The 19,954-nt window shown below is 32.5% G+C and overlaps 1 long non-coding RNA gene across 1 annotated transcript; it reads right to left on the bottom strand.

Moving 5' to 3' along the window:
* Positions 1-8,471: 8,471 nt before the first annotated feature.
* LOC121230840 (uncharacterized) lies at positions 8,472-9,409 on the bottom strand. The gene is made up of 2 exons (XR_005928981.1): positions 9,258-9,409; positions 8,472-8,750 (listed from the first exon to the last, which is right to left on the bottom strand). It is a non-coding gene; the product is annotated as an uncharacterized lncRNA (long non-coding RNA).
* Positions 9,410-19,954: the final 10,545 nt, after the last annotated feature.

The following is a 19,954-nucleotide window of genomic DNA, read 5'->3' as shown; positions in this document are numbered from 1 at the left end:
TAGGCCGTGTAACCCACTGACTTGACCTTTAACTAAGCTTCAGGGGACACAAGGTTGTGTACCAAGGCCATGTGTCACACATGGTCGAGCCACACACCCATGTGCTCAGCCTATATGGATGAAAATAGGCTTGTTTCAAACCACATTTCTCACCCAAACTTAACCACCTGCAACAGGTCATATAGTACTAATATCATACACAAATAAGTAGCCAACCATACCAATTTCATGTACAAATGCCATTACATTCCAATCATTTCATCTATTCATATATAACCATTTGACTAATAAAAAACTTACCAAATCGACTTGATTTAATAGCCATAATTCACCTATATAATTTGACTTATGAATTCAACTAACTGCACATATGAATTCAACTAACTCCACATCTTTACTAACTTTAAAACACACATATAACACATATCATAATCAAGTCATGTAGCCACCAAATTGGCATTCAAATATCAAAATTAAACCAAGCATATACATGTCACTTACCAAATGACTATCTGAGCTATTTGAACCATAACCAAACTTATCAAGATATATCATTTTACAAGGCAATATACACACCAAACTAACATCATTTTCAAGTCACATCTCATGGCTAATTACATCAAACACATAGGCATCAATTCCCAAAATTTATTTATACTCATCAAATAACCACAATACCTATACATGCCATATAACCAATATCAAAAAGCTTAGAAATACCAAACCATAGCTGGATAGTGTGATTAGATCTCCAACGACTTCCAACCCGAGCAAGCCTCCGAAAATCTATAAACATAGGAAAGAAAACGAAGTAAGCTATAAAGCTTAGTAAGCTCGTATGGTAATAAACTCAACTTATCGAATAAACACATATTAAGTATTTACATATATCATAATGTTACTCACTGCTTTCACCTTTATACCATGAATCCCTTCACATAGTTAACCAAGAGTTTCACATGTTTATTCATAGCATTGTTCATATAGATCTAACACATTCTTACCAATTCATTCACATTTACAAGTACATAAGCAAATATATATATATATAACTTTATTCAATCCAATATCCATCACGTTTTATTTAGTAAATATGTGTAACATCCCAAAATAGGGCCTAGTCAGAATAGTGGTTTCGAGACCACAAACCTGACATCAAAATATTTATTTTGATGATTATTATGAGGCCTAGAATATGAGTATAAGCATGTGTTAAAGTTTCATGAAGAAATTCTAAGTATAAGGTGTTCAATTGGAAATTAGGGACTAAATTGAATAAATTGCAAAACTTGATTTCTAGAAGCAATTTGTATGAAATTGCTGTAGATTATGAATTAGTAGGTCTTGGAGAGCAATTTTCCCAAATTCTAAATTTTTGGACAAAAATGAGCTTGCATGGTTAAAATTTTAAAGAAAAGGCATGAGGGCATTTTGGTCATTTGGCTTTTTAATGAAATAAAATGGAAAAAATCAAGCCAAAATCAGCCATTTTCTTCCCCATAGCTGCCGAATTTCTCTTGTCACCATAGCTAGGGTTTCAAGCTTTCCAAGCTCAATAGTAAGTGCTCTCAAGCCCCATTTTTAATGTTCTTTGTATTTTTGAAATTCTAGTAGCTTGCTCTCTCCATTTCTACCCATATTTCATACTAGGGTTCATGTTTAAAAATTTACCCATGCATGGGTTGCTTGTTTTTTGATAGATTATGGAGGAATATAAAAGATTAATGTGTGTTAAACATCTTTTCCTAGTTGATTTTCATGAAAAACCCTTATAGGGACTATTTTGCAAAAGATGTAAATGTGTGGTAGAAATGAGAAAATAATGGATAATGTGGGCTAACATAAGAAGGAAAGGTGTTCAGCTAGGCTTGGGTAAGATAAAAAGTGCATGTGTTTCATTATACGAGCCTAAGGATTAAATCGTAAAAATATAAAGGGTTAGGGGCAAAATGGTCATTTGGACCGAGGGTAAATATTAAACTTGAAATGTATAATTTGGGGTATTAATGAGTTAATTTTTCTGTTATAGACCCCGAGGAACAAATTCTAGAGGTCGATTGTGGTAAACGCAAGGTTTCGGAATAACCGAAACATATCTTTGAAACGAATACCAAGTAAGTTCGGATAAATTAAAGTAAACCCTTAATATGCGTAATTGAATGATTTATGAATGCATGATGATTGCATTTATTATTAGCATGAAATATCATGGAAATGCATATTTGATGGTAACATGTGAAAAATGTCTCGGATGAGGTTGACAAAGGGAATTCGATGGATAAACCCTCATTGATATGTGTAAAGAGATCCTGCATGTGTTCCAGTAAGGATTTAGCCCGGACGGGTAATCCGTGATCTCGAGCATGGAAAGGATCTAGCCCAGACGAGTGTTCCTTGAATGATCGAGCCTCCCGAAGAGTATATGTGCATTGAGGATTTAGCCCGGACGGGTAATCCTATTAGGGTCTGAATTTAGCCTGGACTGGTAATTCAGATCCAAGTTCATTAAGGGTGTTTGTCGTTAAAAGGGATTTAGCCTAGACTGGTAATCTCGACATCACCTTATGAGTTTATGATATGGGAGATTTAGCCTGGACTAGTAATCCTGCCATGAGATGTGAGGTTCGCGGGAGTGCATATATGTGAAATGATCATCTGTAAGAATTGACGGATAATGGGTATTCCATCGAGATTTCCTAGAAACTCAACGAGATTAATATGATGTATGTCAATAAAATGATGAATGATGAGCTCATCTACATAAATTACATGATGCTTTGTTATGTGACTAACTCATTGATTGAGTGCATGTGATAGGAAATCACTTCATAACTGATGATTTCATGATTTAAGTGGGATGTATGCTAATTACTCGGTAAGTTTACTTTTTGGTTATTTGAGCTTACTAAGCATGAAAATGCTTACCCCCTCTCTTTTCCCTATTTTACAGAGCTCAAGGACTCATAAGGATTGGAAGACGGTTGGAGAAGCAACACACTATCAACTAGTCAAGCTTTGGTATGAAGACACTTCTATTTTGTTAATGGCATGTATAGGGCTTTGAGTATTTTGTCATATGTGTCATTTGAATTGCCAAACGAAGGCATGTAAACATGCATTCATCTTTTTGTATAGGCCATGGAAATGGGCATATTTGAAAGTAGGCTATGACCTGCCTTTATATGCAAGTTTATGTTTTTATATGATGGGTTGCTACAATTGGCAATGGGTTCAAAAATAAGCCACATTTTGAATGTGCTACAATAATACAAGAACCCATAAATACTAGATGGGAAATAACCTTTTTGTATGAAACCAATGATATGAGGTTTTCATACAACTAACTTCACCAAGATCATTTACAAGTGTATAATCATGTTTTACTTTGAATTTGGTATCTATAAGAAGAAGAGGAAGTAGAAAGGGGTGACTAAAGGCTTGGAAAATAGCCTATTAAGGTCCACATGGTTAGACACACGGGCGTGTGTCTAGGCCGTGTGTGACACACAGTGCATCCCCATGGGTGTGTGGTATGGCCGTGTGTCCCCTGCACCTAAAACTTTAAGTTCAATTAGTACATGGGTAGGACACACGGGCGTGTGTCTTAGCCGTATTAATTTAACAAAATGCTCAAGTTTTGGACACGGGGTGAGCCCACGGGCGTGTGTCTTGGTTGTGCCTAAAAGTCAGTGTTGCCCGTGGGTTAGAGGCATGGACGTGCCCTAGGCCACACGGGCGTGGGTGACCACACGGCCCATCATACACAAGCGTGTGACACTTCTAAATAAGGAAAGTTTCTAAAGTTATTAGATGTTCCCGGTCCTATCCCGAACTATCTCTATGTATATTTAGGGCCTTGAAGGTCCATTTAAGGGACAAGATGTGAATGTCTGAAAGTTTCAAATCTGAGCTAAACCTGGTGAGTCGATTTAGTATGTTTTAAATGTAAAGTTCCGGTAATACCTCGAATCCTATCCTTATAACGGATAAGGGTGAGGGGTGTTACAATATGAATCATGTTAAATGTCATTAAATAACGGTATTTCGCACACTATGTGCCATATGTATATTTAATTAAAACAACTATAACTCATATCTCACATATCATTCAATTCATGCCTCATTATAGCCAAATAAACACATTTTGGCATGAAACATACTTATACATAAATCTTTCTCATTTCATATACACAATACACTATGAACTCACCAAATTACCTTCATTCGATTCTCATATAGGTTCTGTACATACCTGTATTACTTAATTCGATTGTACTTCTATTCTCGTCTTGACTATGCCCGTTGAATCGTTCGGAATTGTTAAGGATACTCAGCAATCACATATAACTCGTACAATGCCATATCCTAGATATGGTCTTACATGTAATCAAATATCGATGCCATTGTCCCAAACAGGGTCTTATATGTAATCGATTAGCGATGCCAATATCCCAGACATGGTCTTACATGTAATCACATCTTGGTAACCGAATGTCATGACATTTGTATCCTATACTATTCCTAAGGTTCGTACGAGACTTTCGGATATCATAACTCTGTCAATTTCGAATCATAATCATGACCATTCAGCATTCAATTCAATAATAAATAAGCATTCATAACACAATTTAAGTATGTTTGTTAGCATACAAACTTACTTCGATCGTTAAAACGACTGAACGGATCGACTAGTCCGATACTTTATCTTTTCCTCGATTTATACCCGTATTTTGCTTTTCTCAGTCTAGTTATAAACAAAGTCAGCTTATTTAATCAACAATTCATTCAATTTAACACAATTTACATATTTTGGCAAAATTATACTTTTGCCCCTTTTATTACACATTTTTACAACTTAGTCCTTATCACATAAAATTACAATTTCATGCAATTAAGGACAAGCCCATGCTAGTCGAATTTTACCCATACCACTAGCAGCCCATATTTTCCAAATAATCACACTTTTAACTACAAAATTTTAATAATTCACAATTTAGTCCAAAATTGACATTTTTACCAAAATTCACTTTACAAAACTTGTATATCTAACAACAATAATTTATTTTCTATCATAAATTATCAAAATATAAATTTAATCAATAATGGTAAAATTCACATACTTTAACAGTTCAAAAATCGGAGATACGGGCTAGATAGATTACGAAGCAACGATCTCAAAAACGTAAAAATTATTAAAAACCGAGCAAATTGCACTTACAAGCATGAGATTATGTTGGCCGAACCTTAAAAACACCCATGGCTTCTTTCTCTTTTCATTTTCGATGAAGATGAAGTACAAAATTGATGCATGTTTGGTTTCATTAAATTAATCTTTAATAATTAACTTACTATTTTATCCTTAAAATAAAACCATTAAACATGCATAAATAATACCCATAAATGTCCATTCACACTTAAAATGGTTTAATTACCATTTGAGGACTTCTACTTTAAAAACCATAACTAATAAACACCTTTAGCTTATAGAACTGAACTTTTAAACTTTACGCGATTTAGTCCTTTTTACCGAATTAACCACTCAAACGGTAAAATTTCTTCACGAAATTTTCACACAACTCCAATATCATACTGTAAATATTAAAATAATAATAAATTAAATTTTTTGACATCAAATTTATGTTCCCAAAACCACTGTTTCGATTAACCCTAAAAACGGGCTGTTACATAACTATTAACCTAAATTAAATTACTAAGTATGCTAAAACAAATGAAAGTGAAATACAGAATAATTAGTAGCAAATCACAAGATTAATTTACTATGACATGTAGGAGCTAGATTAATTTCTTTCCTTAACTTAAAATTATTAAAAGCAATATCAATGATGTTATGATAGAACCATGGCAATTTGGCTATTTACTAACCCATAATTTAAAGTTATGAAGTCATACTTTTTTAACCTTTAAGTTTATTTAGCATACTTCTATGAAGCCATACTTTTTTTTTTAACATCATATATTGGTTAAGCAAGGTAACAATATTGCTAAATATCATTACTAATTTAATCATTAAGAGACCAAATATGGACCATTCAAATATTGCGTTTACTAATTACCATCTTGTTTGGATTAAATAACTAATTCATATGCTTCCCTACATTAATTATGCATGAGTAAGTATGTTCATTATTTTATTTGAATGAATAAACAACCAAAGCACCTAGCAACATCTATAGAGTATTAATAACATAAGCTAAGAGATTGCAATCAATCTAGCATCAACAAAATTAAGTCATCATCATTAAATTGAAAGCAAAAGAGTAAATGGCAACATGTTTGTCAACTTTAAACAAAATAAAAGATTAAAGGGAAATAAATTAGAAGTCGATTCCCATGATTTTTCATGGCATCACTCGTGTTGTTTTTCTCCCTTTCTTCTCATTTGCTCCTATGCATAATGTAGCGCCCCAAACCAGTTCGAGATGGTCTAACCCGAATCCAACACGGCACATTAGTCACCAAAGTGACCCAGAACGCAACACAACATTTTTGCATGCAATTAACTATTCATTTACTTGGTCAACCATCAACGGAAGTCTCATGCATGCATAATAGCTCATACATAATCATAGGCAAATATTTAAAATCTAGTTGCGTGCTTTTCTAACATGTTTTACTGGAATTAAAACATAGGGGCACAATCAAAATTTCACATCCAAAACATGTGAACATACATGTAACAACAATTAAAAATGTGCTTTTCAGTTTTAAAATCTTTTTAAGAGTATTAGAGAAAGAATCATTTTAATCTGATTAGTAAATCTTAGCTAATTTTAAATCAAGTGATTTAGGAACTAAATTAAAAGAATGACAATATTAAATTAATCGTATTTCAAAATTATCTAACGAGTCATGTAATTAAGCACTTAAGTTTCAAGTATGTGCATTTTAAGTGTGTTTTATAACCATTTCGACCTCTAATTGCACTACTTAAGTCTAGAGACTAAATTACAAAATTGGGAAACCAAGTTGAACCACGTCGGGACAATGCGAACCACGCCGTTGCACTATAGTCTAGAGGGCTCTGCTTGTCTCGATGACACGACTGGGGCATCCCAATGCTCATTCCATGTCCCAAAAATTTTTGAACGTCTTCGTGATGACACCTACAATTTTGTAGCAAACAGTCCTACAATTTTTGCAACTCAAGGTTTGGATGCTTCCTCACTCATCGTCTCGTGCTTTTAAGGTCTAAACTAAGTTCATACAAGTCATATTGCTTTCAATACACATTCTAAACATGTTCAAATATACCATAACATATCTTAGCATAATTTGACATACCAAGTAATCAATTCATGCTTACATACAATACTAGTTTCCAAAGTCAATTACTCAACTCACCAAATCAACACATCATGTTTTGCTATAAAAACCTATATGTACCAACCAAACATAATGATCAGTTCAAACCTGCCAAAAACACCACCATGTTGTTTTGTCCATTAACTCACATTTCAATCGTTTTAATAAACTCTTTTAGCATAAGCATATTAAATGAACATGTTGAGTAACATCCATATCATTCACCAATCTTCAAAACAAACTAAAATCAAGCTCCAAATCCATAATAACAATTCTAAAATCTAGTCTCACATAAGATCTTTCCTTTATTTTCAATTGTTCAAACTACAAAAACATACTCAAATTCTATGCCTTGAATGGATCACTTTCTTGGCCGCTTCCCACTCCCCCAATGTGCTACTTTTCTGCAGAATTTAAATAAAGAGTGTGATCTTAAACAAGCTCAGTGAATATTCAAAAGTACTACCAAGCATACACAATAATATAGGTTAAGTAAGAGCATTCTAAGGCACATCCACAATTCATATCCATCAAGTTAGAGAATCGTTTTCATGTTTTATTTGTCTAACAAGTTTATAATATACTTCTAAATATGATCATATACATCATATCACATATTTCAAATAATGATATATTGACATATTGAGATTATGAAACATATAAGTGGACTCAATCACCACACGTTGGATAAACGAATCTCCATCACACCAATAACTCAAAAAGTCTAACATGTCCCAACAAGTGTAGCATTAAGCTAAACACTCTCCAATACACAAAACATGTCTCATTGAATGGAGCATAGCTCAATATTCTTTTATCTCTCCATCCTATCCCAAGGACTCAATCACCCGATCGCAAAACATAAAGGTGAGTACACACAATCCAATGGCATGCCAACTGTATCTAATGGTTTTAAGAGATCAGGAGGTCAAAATATCCACAATTACACTTATTTATTTACTATTTTAATACACATAACCTCTGTTCATATTCATTAGTTTCACATCACAACCTCATACACAATACATGCTTATTGGATTCACATTTAATTGCACTTACAAGTGCCACAATAGTGCTCATTGAACTATCATATATCAAACCTCATATGTGTGCTTAAAAATCAGTAAATCACATATCACATTAATTTATTTTCACAAATTACTTGTTGCATTAGCATCCCATATCTCAACTCATCTTACTTGGGCATGATTTTACAAACATGACAATAAGGTATAGGAAAGGCTTACTTTCGAAACTTAGGATAAAGTTTTAGGCTAATCCTAAGCTCTCAATTAACACTATGAATCGCACATACCAGCAATGACTCTGAAACACTCACCAATCTAGCTTTCGCTTGGTTGTCGAAAGCTTAAACGAGTTTCATCTTGCCTTTCGCTTTACTTGAAGAAGGCTCCAACGATCCAAGACTTTACCAACATATTACACATAATATATACAGATTATTAATGGTCACAAACACATAAAAATAATACAAATACACAAATCCATCCTAGCTCCTCTTTAAATTGAAAATTTTGAGTAGTTTAGCTGAAACTTAGATTTCTTGATACGGACTTGTTTCTATTGTTTAAAATCAATACTAAACATCTAATTATTCACTTTAGAAAATATCTAAACAATTAAAACACCTAGAAATTCAGATTTAAAGTTTTTAAAAAATTCGACATTTATGAACACTTTGAATGAAAAATCGTTAAATCTTTCAAATCTCTAAACAGTTGGTTAAATCAAGTTTTGAAACTTTCTAATCTCATCAAAAAAAAGTTGAGAAACAACTGATTAGCTTGAAAATACGAATTCTGTCATTATTGGTCTCAGTTTTGGCTAACATATAGAATTCTTGTTACAACGAATCAAAAATTGATTTGAAAGGCTAGAATACATCAAAATCTAATATAGAAATAGAACCTTACCTCGATCAAGAAGAAAAATGAACGGGAGATTGAATTTTGAGAAAATCGTTTAGAAAATTAATAAAGAAATTAGTGTATTTTTTTTACGATTTTCTTTAAAATTGAAAGAGATTTTGGTGTTTGGGAGATGAAAAAATCACAAGGGTTAGGCTATTTAGAGAGAAAATATGTGGATTTGTGTTTAGGGAAATTTTTTGAATGACAAAAAATGAAAAGGGAAGAGACTTTCGTGAAACTGTAGGGTGTAGGGGAACTAGGTTGGTTTTTAAAACATTGGTACAATTGCATTTGGGCTACTCCCAAATTGAACCCTTTTACAAATCAGTACCTTCTTCTCGTTTCTTTTTAAAATTGATTTTATTTTTGAAATTCATTTTAGGGAAAAATATTTTTTTGGTTACTTAATTCTGAATTTCCAAATTTAGGCCATACTTATGAAAACTAATCATGGACCCAAATCAACAAAACCTGGTTCACGAACCCGAAACTACTAGGTTAAATTTTTGGATATGACACACAAGTACTCTTAAAGTGCTGAATTTGGATGCTTTAAAAGAAACTTCGAATTGTTCTCTCAAACTCGTGTGTTGCTCTCTCAAATATGATGAGAGTGAATGCTATATGAATGAATGATTGACGAGTTAATAACCCTGATAAGCTATAAAAATAAAATATTTTGATCCCATTCTTAATGCATTTTTGGATGATTAATGATGTGAATTAGTGAGTTTGATGCTCCTAATCCTTTAAATTCATATTCCTATACTTAAAAAAGTATTTAGGAGCAAAATGTGCAAAAAACGAGCCAAAATCAGACGAATAGAGTTGTTTCCAAGATTCACACGGCTTGGGCATTTCCACACGGGCTGGCCACACGCCTGTGTGAGCCACTCAGTCGAGCCACACTGCCTGGCTACACGCTTATGTGCTAGTCCTTGTCGATATCACTCCCCATTTTCTAAACACGCGGAAAAAACTCAATTTTTAGGCTTTCTGAGCATTCTAAAGTCTATAAATATCAATTAGAAGAATATCTAAGGGGCACTCAAAGAAGGTAGAAGAAATCGCTCAAAGAACACCATTGGGGCAAACTTAGAAGTGGATCTCCTTCAAGATTGAATATCTCATTTTAACTTCTTTCGAAGTCTTGTGGTTTTCCTAACTTTGAGATGTTTTTATTCCATATTATGAACTAAATTCCCTAGATACCTAAGGAAGATGAAATCTATGATGAGTCTCATTATTTGATTTCTAATTTACATGATAAATACTTGATTCTTGTTCTCAATTATGTATGCTTATTTCTTATTTTAATATTTTTGGGATATTAATTCATGTTTAATGTGCTTATTTCAGTGGAGCAAAAGTCCCTGTTTAAAAGTAGATCTAGCATAATTGAGTGGAGTTGCATGCAATCCTAGAAATAGGATGACATAAATCTGCCAGATTAGAGTCAAATCTAATAGAGGAATCCATAGGTCAAGTTAATGTGACAATAGGGGTTTTAATTAGAAAGAGATTTCAATTAATCAACCTAGAGTCAGTTGTTCTTACTCTCGAAAGAGATATTAACATGATTTAGGGATTTCTACGGATCAAGACACAAGTGAATAAATCGTTTAATTTAGATTCAAAATAATAGGTGAAGTCTAGGTGGATTCTTTCCTGGGTATTGTCTTTCTCATTGGTTGTCTTCGATTATTTTTACCATTTCATTCTCTGTTGCGTTCGTAGTTAAAATAGATTAGTTAAACTAGATTAAAAACAATGACTTCAATTTATCGGCTAAATAATAGAAAAACGGTAATTTCTAGTACTTTCAGTCCTCGTGGATATGATATTCCCTATTCACCATACTACTGTTCGATAGGCGCGCTTGCCTTTATCGTAATTATAGTTAGTATAGTGACCATCAAACGCCAATTGCTTGCCCCTATTTATACTTGTTTAATCCCTCTATGTTTAGCATTCCATCCCTTGTTTTTCTCTATGTAGGTGGTCGACCCTTGGTTTGTTGAAGAGAAGTGGACGACATGGAAGGGGTTGCTTGATTTGTAGAGGAGGCTTGTTTGTTTCAAGGGGAAGAAGTTGCTTGAATTGTGGAGGAAGGTGAACGGTCACCTTAATTTGTGGAGAGGGAGATCCTTAATTCTTTCCATGCTGATTTGGTGTTTGAATAAGGTGATTACCAAGTCACATAGACAGTTTGGACACTTCAAGTGGACGGTTGGGCTCCTTCCTCCCTTAGTGGACAGGTTGGCTCCTTTGTCCCTTAGTGAGTTGTCTAGATTCATTAACCCACTTTAGAGTTAGGTCAAGAAGAGTCTTAAGGTGTCCAAAGATGGCACAACATTAGCCCAATCTTGTAGAGCTTTTTCTGCAGAGATGTAGCACTGAGCATCCATAAGTGAGTTTCAAGTCCATATTTCCTTTCATTGCACCAACTATCTTCAAAACTGCAAAAATAATGTGTTTAGCATATAAAATTATCAATATCACAAATTTAACTTAATGTTATCCAACATGAAAAAATTATAATAAAAACTACAAAATTTGTTATCAACCACTCAAATTTTGCATGAATTTTTAGACTAAAAGTACTAAAGATAACTATATATTCTAGAGTTATCACTCATTGAAATCAGAATGAATTGCATGTTGAATCAAATGAACAAAAATGAATAGAAATGGTGAAATGGAAAAATAGGAAACATTTAGAAATTATTAAGATTTTCTCCAAAATGAAATCATTTGGAAATAAATGTGGTTTTCTCCAAAATGAAAATAAAAAATGAAAATGACCTGAAAAATAAATTTATGTTTTCTGAATAAATGAAGTTAGAAAACCTTTAAGTGCGAAAATATTAAATATATTTTCTCATAAATTCTTTTATGGTAAAGTCGTCATTATTTTAAGAAACTTAGAATTGGGTTGAGAAAATTATTTAATTGGAAATATATTGAAGTTTATTTTTGGGAAGTAGAAAAACAAATATTAGGTTGTATCAAATTACAAAAGTATTGGATTAAAAGCTTAGGAAGTACTTGTAATTGGACCCGATATGGAAGAGGTCTAAAAGCCCCTTATGCAATAATGGGTGACGACAAACCCTAGTATAATTAACTACGATTTTCGCCCCCTACATTCTAGTTGAACTAGGATTTAGTTTTTCTAGTTGAAATAAACTTCTTTAATTCAACAAGGGTTCTACCTTCTCTCCCTATAAATAGATGGAACTAGTAAGGGTATTTACACAACTTTCAAATATCGTTATTTTTCCCGAAAATAGAGAAAATTGTATTCCCTAATAGTTAAATATATTTTTCGGAATAACGATTTTGTCAATTTCTATTTTGAAGAGAGAATTTTTTGTTTTTACCCAAAAATAAAAGAAAACTATTTAGGGTTTTTGTGTTTGATTCATTTTGTTCGATCCTATACTTGAAATAATTCGTGGTACAAGAATAACAGAGAAGATTGTTTGGTCGAAAGCTAGAAACACCAAGGATCCGTCTATCCAAAAAAAAAGGTACAGTTTTGGACTAGGGTTATTATTATAAACGTCACAAACCAGGTCGATTTTCAAAAATTTTATTTTTAGCTATTCAAGAAAATCATTTTTGAACCAAATTCTTTCCAACAGTGAAGAGGACAACAATTTGGTGGCTTTTCAAGCTATTTCAATGTAGGAGGGAAATGGAGAACAATTGGCATGAACCATGTGGGACTCATTGTGCAATAGTACCTATACTTTAAATGTTACTAAGAGGGAGAGTTACTTGAGACTACTTTATGGCTTTATTTTTAGATATTTTTTAGTGAATATTGTTGTTTCTTATTTGGGCTACTTTTTTTCTTTTGGTTATGTTGATGAATTTTTAGATTGCTTTCTATGAACTCTTTCTTTTTATTAAACTTTATATAATATGATCTTAGTTTTTTTATATTAATGCCTACTTACCTAAAGCATTAATGGTTGAATTACTTGATTAAATTTATAGTTAGGTTTGATTGATTAAAGGGGAGTCAATAAGGAGAAGAAGGTTTTTTTTTATTTTATGTTTTGATTCATTGATTTGGTTTTATTCAACAATTTTCAAAGGGGAAGATTATTGGAGTTGCGATAGTAGTAGTTACAATTGTGCATGTAATTGCACAACAGGATCCATAACTTGACCTATTTAAAGTTGGCAATCTTTTGAACCAAAACAATTGGGTCATGGCTTAGATGATTTCGTGGATGTGTGTTGGCTCATATGTGATGATCTATCTATTGGATCAACAAATCATTCAAGACTGGATTGATCCAAATCATGCAAATTGGAACCTTTCTTTTACGAAAATTTTAGAAAATGGCTTATGTCATAAGGATGATATTGGTAATCCTATTTTAGTCGCTACTTTAGTGGGGATTAATATTGTAATTGATCTTTATATCAACAAGTCCCAAAATGCTTATATAGAAGATACTTGTACATGTTAGATGTACGAGATTTTTTTCACTTTATTAGGATACCAATAGTTCTCATCGTTACTTCTCTCCTCAAGTAAAGTCATATTATAACCTTCCCTTTGAATGGAAGGGAAAATTATTGCACATATTTAGAGACTTCACCAAGAGTCCACCTCCAATAAGGAAGCCAACTTCAACCACTCCGATGTGACTATTGTCACTCACCATAACTTCCACCCTATCATATCAAGTCACATAGCTAACCTAATATTGCGCCCACGTAGAATAGCAGCCCATCAATCAAAACAGAACACGTGGTAATTAAACGTTCCCTTTAAATACTCCCCAAACCTCTCATAATGGAGAGGGAAGAACTTTTTCTCTTACCTCTCTTTCTCAGCTAGGTTTCATGTAAGATTTCTGTAACCTCTTCTCCCTCAATTCAATCACTTGCTACTCTCGACCCGTTGAGTGAATCGCCTTTAACCTCCTCACAGCATTTTTGAATACAAAGATAAATGTAACAACCCATTTTTAGTGAAATCAAAACAGTGATTTTGGGACCACAAATCTGACAAGTAAATATTTATTTTATTATTATTTTAATCTCTATGGTTTATTAGTAAGGTTGTATAAAAATTTTGCTAAGAAATTTTGACGTTTGCATGCTTAATTAAGTGAAAAGGACTATATCAAAAAAGGTGTAAAAGTAGAGTTCTAGTAGTTATAAGTATCAAATAGGTATGAAACTTTAAAGTGAAAGGACTTAGATGGTAAATAGACCATTTATATAGTTAGTGGACATTCATGGATTGGTTTTATTGAAATAAAGAATATTTTAAAAGGTTAAAATGTAATTGAGTAAATAAAGGTTTAAATAATAAAAACAAAAGAAATGAATAAGAGATCATCTTCCTATCTTCATCTTCAACCGACTTTCACCATGGGAGAATAACTATGGTTCAGTTATCTCATTTTACTTTCATGGTAAGTATTTTGATTCCATTTTTAATGATTTATATATTTTTGAAGTCGTTGTAGCTTAACCTAGCTAGCCCAAGGACTAATTGGCAAAACTGTTAAAGGTTTAGGGTTTTTCTATGAATGTTCTTGAATAATTTTTGAATTTTAATGAAAGATTATGAGTCCTTGTTGAAAAATAAACAAGTTTTGTAAAGTGTTTTTTTGATGAAAATGTCAATTAGGGACTTATTTGTAAAAATAGTAAAACTACATGGTGGAATTATAATGATGATTTGTATAAGTTGATATGGGTTCATAATAAATTCTTCTAGCATGGATTAGGGATGAAAATGTTTAAATTTCAATTTTTGAGCTTAAGGACTAAATTGTAAAAAGGTTAAAATGTTAGGGGCAAAGTTGAAATTTTGTAATAATATGAAATGTCGACTAAATTGAATAATATAATTATTAAATGGATTGAATTTGTATATTTAGATCAAGATAGACCTTGTACGGATTTAGATCGGGGTAAAGCTAAAGCTTCGAATTAGTCGACTCCGTTTCTACGCCTTAATCGTTGAGGTAAGTTCGTATGATTATATATCGTTTTAATGTTATGTATTGATCTATACATTAGTTTGTTGATTGCTATGTAACTGAATGATCTAAATCCAATAATGTTGATGATTATCAAGCCCCGTTTGAACCTTAGGAATTCGTAGGATACAAATGACATGTCATTAGGGTTTTCATGTTTCAGGTGCTGGTCTTCAATGTCCTACCATGGCTGAGGTCCTGCATTTGTTGCGGATACTCCACAACTTGCGTGAGCAACATCATGTAGCTTACATTCCAACCCATAGCTCGTGTGAGCAGGCCCATTTTACAACTCGTGTGAGCAATGATGTAAAGGAAAGGAAAGGTTACGGTTATATGTTTAGCACACTTTGTGTGAGCTATACCTTGTATCTGATGATATTATAAACAGTTCAAAAAGCATGAAAAGGAGAGAAATGGTAAGTCTTCAAAATAAACCATGACATGTATGAAAAGGATTGAAATGGTAAGTTTCATTGGAAGTATGTTATGTTAAGAAATTTGATGAATTCACATGAATTATGTTCATGTATAATGGCTTACCTTATGTTAAATCCAAGTGAATTGTATTTGAATATGCTAACATATGTTGTTGATGGTGCTTAGGCTGGTGCCAAGCTTAAGGTTGGATTTTATAATGCTTATTCTTAATGTTTATTAATAAAATGGTAAGTTATGTTTTATGTTTTACGAACTTACTAAGCATTATGTGCTTACATAGTTTTCTTTCCTATGATTTATAGATAATCAAAAGCTTGTTCGATTTGGAAGCTCATTAGAGACCTATCACAATACCCAACGAATATATCGATAGTTTTAATGTTCTAACCTAGGTTATAATGGCTTATATAGGGAACTTATGTTTAAATTTTTGATTGAATACTAAGTGCTGAATTTGGTATGTACAAACTTGTTGGTTGTTTGGTACTATTTAGAAGTGGTTGTTTTGTGTCACTAATAAGATTTTGATGCATGTGAATAATGGTCCAAATGGTAAGTTTATTTTGACATGGTATGGATCAAGTATGGTATGTTTGAAATGTGATCAATTGTCGTATGTTTTGGCATGGAAATAAGTTAGATGTGTTTGTTTGATGTATGGTTAAATATGCATATGTTTAGATATGTTTGATGATTTGTGATTGTGACAGTCCTAAGTAGACCCTAGTCGAAAAGTGGTTTCGGGACCACGAAACCAAGTTTTATAAATAATTGAAAGTTGTATTCTATGTTCATGATGTGAGTAAATGCATGTGTAAAAATTTCAAGCATTAATTTTGCCATTTGTATGTGAAATTTTGAAACGGGACTTATGTGAAAAATTGGTAAAATAGGTTAGGTAAATATATAAAGTGATCTAATAGAGCATGTATTCAAAAATGTGGGCTTGCATGTCAAATTACCCACTTTTGAGATGGTGGCCGGTCATGATATGGTGTTATATATATAATATGTATTGTGATTTAAGATATTATATTACAAATGAATTAATAAAAGAAAAAAAAAGAGAGATATTAGATAATAGTTAGTGAGAGGAGAAACCAAAGTTGGTTCATCCTTGTCCTCTATTGCCGTAGCCTAAATGGAGGGAGAAGAAAGTTTGGTTGCTTTAATTTTTGGCTTAGAAGATGGCTAGAATGAGGTATGTATTGAATGATTCTTGAAAATCTATGCATGTTTGAGATGATTAGTTCAAACTCTACTTATCACATGGATTAAACTTAGAATTTTGAGGTTTGAGATTCGGTCAATAAGCTTGAAACTCATAGTAGTTTGTTTTGGTAAGCTTGGTATACGGATGATAGATGTGTTTTGGTTTTGGTTTGATAATGATGTTAATGATGGTGATTTTCAGTCATGTATTAACTTAAATTGTAAGTATGATTTATGGTATAATTTGTGTGATGGAATGGTCTTGAGATTTGGCTTGATTAAATGGGTAAAATGCTAAGTGTATTAAAGATGATGTAATGGTTATTTCGGTTTATGTGAAGTAAATATAGATGATGGTTATAAGCTGTTTTATGATTTGATAATGGTGATTAAATCTTGTAGTTAAGTGTTTAGATATATATATATTAATAATGAATTTAGTGTACTTGCTATGTGAGAAATATGCAATGCTATAGGTATTTGATTATTAGATATGGTTATTCTAAGTTGATTTGTAATGGTATGATTGCATTGATGAATTGGTTTGGAAATGGTGGATAATATGTACATGAATATTAGGATAGGGCTTTAAGTTTATATTGATAAGTATGCAATATAGGTATTTGGTATGTATATATATTGTTGATGTCGTATGCATTGGTCATTATTTTTTATGATTTGTAATGGTAAAAATAAATTTGTATCACTTTGTGTTATTTATATAAGTGGCTGTATGTTCGGCCATGGTAATTGGCTATCTAGGTTCCATTTACAATGGCAAGTAATGTGAATTCTTGTTTGTGCATGTGAATTAGGTATTAGTGAAATAAACATAAAAGTTAGTCATGGTATATTTCATAAACACATTATGCACTGAAGTTATACGATTATCAACTGTGACTATTAAAGAAGTAATGTTGAATAAGTAATGAAACAAATTCATTTGTTTTAATTAAGCTCATGAGCAAAGAGGATCTAAATCAGATAGGGGGAAAGAGAAAGCCGTCAAGTAGCCTATCCGTAGTTGCTCAAATAAATAAAGTAAGTTCTTAAGTAATTGAGTTTGATTCCTTTGTAAGTTTTAAGTTTTAAAACGGGATGCATATGAATTATGTATATACGTTAAGGTCAATGACTTTTCTAAATGACGGCATATATGATATTATGTTTTAAATATGTGAATGAGAACTTTAGAGAGTAAATTGTATAAATCCACTAGGGACAGCAGCAGTAGCGTGTTTTGGAAAAATTACCATAAATTGTGGGAGTTGATTTAAAGGCTGAATAAATTATGTAATTAAAGCTTGATGCGTCTAGTTTCGTATAAAAGAAATCGTGTAAGTAAAGGGGTTGCCGATAATGAGATTTTCAAAGTTGTGTGAGACAGAGTCAGAACGGCTCCGAAATCCCCTGTTTAGTATTTGGAAAATCATTATAAATCGTACAAAAATGATTATAAGATAAAATTACATGTTTAGACTCCTGAATGAGTCTAGTTTTAAAAAAAATAAACGAAAAAATATTTTGAATTCTGTACATTGAGAAATTAAATTCTTAGTGAAGAGTAGTCAGAGTAGTCAAGCAGTAAAATAGGGGAAACTTTAAGAAAAATCTGGTATTGATTGGCCAAACCAAAAATTCTGAAAATTTAGTGGATAGAGTATATAGGAGTCTATTTTCATGGAAAATTAACGGCACATAATTTGGAATTTCGTAGCCCCAGTTACAAATAATTTAACGACTGTTGCTCAGGAAAACAGCTTGTAGAGAAATTGTGGTTATGTTGTAAACATGGATAAAACTTGTTTTAGTTGCTCATAAGCTATTGATTAAACCCATACGTGAATTCTAAATTGTGATATTATAAAATGATATATGAGTGTTAGATGGACCTTTGATATTAAAATTTGTGAAATTGTAAGATTATAAGTATTCGAATATGAAATGATAGTATGGCTTGAAATTGAATTATTCATTGGAAAATGATAGATGTAGATTCAGCCAAGACAAAGTGTATACATGAAAGTATATGTGGTATGTGAAGTATATTTGGATAATTGTGATGTGAGTACATGAAAATTTATATTTTGATTTAGGATTTTATGTGATAAATGTGAATGTGTATATATGAGATAAGGCCGAATGGCAAATGTGATGAATATGAACATGCATATATGAGATAAGGCCGAATGGCCAATGTGATGAATGTGAACATGCATATGTGTGATAAGGCCGAATGGCCAATGTGATGAATGTGAACATGCAAATGTGTGATAAGGCCGAATGGCCAATGTGATGAATGTGAACATGCATATGCATGATAAGGCCGAATGGCCAATGTGATGAACGTGGAAGTGTATATATGTGGTAAAGCCGAATGGCTAATGCGAAATGTGTATGAGATGGATATGAGGTAAAGCCGAATGGCTAATGCGAAACGTGTATGAGATGGATATGAGGTAAAGCCGAATGGCTAATGCGAAACGTGTATGAGATGGATATGTGGTAAAGCCAAATGGCTAATGTGAGATATGTATGAGATGTGTATATATATATATTGTGGCCAAATGACAAACGGTAGAAGGTGTGTTTTATTAGATATTTGATGAGGTAAATGAATTACAAATATGATAGTCGATGTGAATGTTGTAACATGTGAATAAATATGCATGAAACTCTATGATGTAAACCCGGGATTAAAGACCAGATGACATATGTGGTGACTATGTCTGGGTTAAGACCCGCTGACTCGTGTGGAGATTTCATCTGAGCTAAAGGTCTCGCCGATAATCCGAGTAGAGTTTAAAGCTATAAGACTTCGCAATAAGAATTGCTTATAAATATATTCAATGCGAAAGTTTAAATAGGTATGTACTCCAAGTTTATATGTGAGCTTGATTTGAACTAAATCATAAGGTAATTATGTGATGCGTACGTGAGCAATTTATGAGACTATTCCTATGATTATGTGACATCGGATCAGTGTGAGAGGTTATGTGAAATTATACAATATATCTATGTCACATGAGC

The sequence above is a fragment of the Gossypium hirsutum genome, chromosome A01 (assembly GCF_007990345.1).
Source record: "Gossypium hirsutum isolate 1008001.06 chromosome A01, Gossypium_hirsutum_v2.1, whole genome shotgun sequence".
Taxonomy (NCBI): Eukaryota; Viridiplantae; Streptophyta; class Magnoliopsida; order Malvales; family Malvaceae; genus Gossypium; species Gossypium hirsutum.
This window is presented reverse-complemented; position numbering and strand designations above follow the sequence as displayed.